Here is a 3,006-nt window from a genome sequence, read left to right on the forward strand (position 1 = left end):
TTTGCAGTAGTCTACCATGGGGAACCTTATCAAACGCCTTACTAAAATCCATATACACCACATCTACTGCTTTCCCCTCGTCCACCTCCTTAGTCACCTTCTCAAAGAATTAATCCTCAGTGCTGGCCAATGTATTCCCCCAGATACTGTGAGTGCCTCTCTTGATCAATAATGTTTTATGCAGCACCTGATTGCATGCCTTCTGGGAATTCAAAAACACTACATCCACTGGTTTCCCTTTAACTGTTTGTTATAACCTCAAGGAATTCTAGAACATTTCTCAAAAATGATTTCCCTTTCACAAAACCATGTTGACTCTGATTGATTTAGTTTAACATTTTGAAATGTCCTGCTATTTTTACCTTAATATCGGACTCTAGCATAATCTAACAACAGCTGTTGGCCTATAGTCTCCTGCCTCCCATCTCTTCTTGAACAGGAGCCTGATATTAGTGGTTCCAATTCACTGGAACCCTCCCAGAATTCAGTTGTTCTGGAGTATTTTGAGCAATGCTTCCATTATCTTTGCAGCTAGTTCCTTTAATATCCTTAACAGCAGTCTATCAGATCCAGGCAACTTATCTGTATTCAGTCCTATTACTTTGTCACAAATACTTTGTTCCTTGGATAAGGACTACTACAAGTTATTTCTTCCCATTAGCAACTTGCTTATGTGGGATGTTTATAATGACCTCCACTGTGAAAACTGATGCCAACTATTGGTTTAAATTATTTCCCATTTCCCTGTTCCCTGTAATCAGTCCTTTGTTGCATCCTCCAAGAATCACACACTTATTTTAGCCGCTCTCTTTTTATATACCTGTAGAATTAATTTATCAATTAACTTTCATAATCAATTTTCTCCCTCTTTGTGAGATATTTAGTCATTTACTGGCGGTTCTTAAAAAATTCACAGTCTTCTGGCCTACCACGAGTTTTCACCACTTTACATGCCTCAGTTTTTGTTTGGTTACTCTCTTTAACCATCTTTGGTAACCACAACTCATTCATTCTTCTCATGGAGTCTTTCTGTTCAACCGCAATAAAACTTTACCGAGCGTGATGAGATGTGGGACCAGAATGAGGCCATCTGGCCCATCGAGTCTGCCCCACCATTTCTTTTTTGTAATTCGCTTGTGGGCTGTGGGCCAGACCATGTGAAGATGGCAGATTTCCTTCTTTAAGGGACATAAGTTCTTCATTCTCATTCTCATTCAACCCCATTCTTCTGCCTTCTCCCTGTAATCCTCGATCCCCTTACCAATCAGGAACCCTTCACTGTCTTAAAGACACTCAGTGACTTGGCCTCTACAGCTCTCTGTGGCAATGAGTTCCACAGATTAACCATCCTCTTGCTGAAGAAAGTCCTCCATATCTCATTTCTAAAGGGTTATTCATTCATCCTGCAGCTGTGCTTTTGGGTCCTAGTCTCTCCTACTTGTGAAAACATCTTCTGCACATCCACTGTATCCAGGCCGCTCTCGTACTCTGTACATTTCAATGAGATTCCCCCTAACTCCATTGAGTCCAGACCCAGAGTCCGTAAATGCTCCTCCTAGACAAGCCCCTCATCCCTGGGATTATTCTTGTAAACTTTCCCTGGAACGACCTGTCTAATGTCAGCACATCCTTCCTTAGATATGGGACCCAAAGCTGCTCACAATATTCTGACCAGAGCCGTATACAGCCTTAGCAGTACATCCTGACTCTTGTATTCTAGCCCTCTCAAAATGAATACTAATGTTGTATTTGCCTTCCTAACTGCCAATTGAACCTGCATGTTAACCTTCAGAGAATCCTGAACTAAAACTCCTAAGTCCCTTTGTGCTTGAGATTTCCGAAGTCTGTCCCTATTCCACACTTTTATTTTATCGACCAAATTGCACAATGCCACACTTTCCCACATTGCATTGCATCTTTCACATCTTTGCCCACTCTCCTGGCCTGTCCAAGTCCTTCTGCTGTTTCCTCAGCATTACTTGTCCCTCCACCCTCCAGTCAGTCACCTCTCCTTCACTGACCTTCCCTTTATTCTTTTTTTCTGAACCCGCTTTAGACACCTTTTTCTTCGTCTCTCTGGCATTGCTCTTCCACAATCTGAATTTGAAATTCTAACAATGTTGTAATTGCTAATTCCGAAAGGATCCTTAGCTACAAGATCTCCTCTTAATCCAACTTCAATCCATCTTACTAAAATAACCTGTTCCTGGGCAGGTTCTGCAATGTACTGCTGAAAGAACCAATTCTCAATGCAACCGATAAATTCATCTTCATGTTTATTTTTTGCCTATTGGATTTGTCCAGTCAACACACAGATTAAAATCACTGTGATATTTGTAGTGGCTTGCGTACACATCTCCATTATTTCCCAATTTACACTTTGTCCTGTAGTGGAGTCACTCTTTGGAAATGGATAGATGATTCTCACTCATGATTTATTCCCACACTGTTCTTGATTTCCACTCAAACTGATTCCACATCACAAATTATTGCACCTGTATGAGTAATCACCCCTCCGGTGATACCTTCCTTTAATAACAAAGCTGCCCACCTCCTTTTCCATTTTTGCCTATTCTTCTGAAGTGTTGAATAGCCATATAACACAAGGCCCAATGGGAATCATTAACTAATTTCTCTGCGAAGCTCAATGAGTTTGGGTTCCCTTGGAACAAGCAATGCCCTGTCCAGCAGGAGCTTATGATCAGGACTGATAAAGGATCCTGCCCTAAATATCGACTCCTCTGTTCCTCTGATGCTGCCTGACCTGTGCCATGTTTTATTGACTCTAACTCTCCAGCATCTATAGTCCTCACTATCTCCGACCAGCTGGAACTTATCCCTTTAGCTCTTTGTAAGGCAAATTCAGGGGGACCTCCTTGTAGTGCAGTGGCACTGTCCCTACCTTTGGACCAAGAGAGCTGGGTTTAAATCCCACCTGCTCCAGCCGTGTGTAGTAGCATCTATGAAAAGTTAACTTGAAATACTTATACACGATGCCTCAGTCAG

This window comes from Chiloscyllium plagiosum, chromosome 34, assembly GCF_004010195.1.
Source record: "Chiloscyllium plagiosum isolate BGI_BamShark_2017 chromosome 34, ASM401019v2, whole genome shotgun sequence".
NCBI lineage: Eukaryota > Metazoa > Chordata > Chondrichthyes > Orectolobiformes > Hemiscylliidae > Chiloscyllium > Chiloscyllium plagiosum.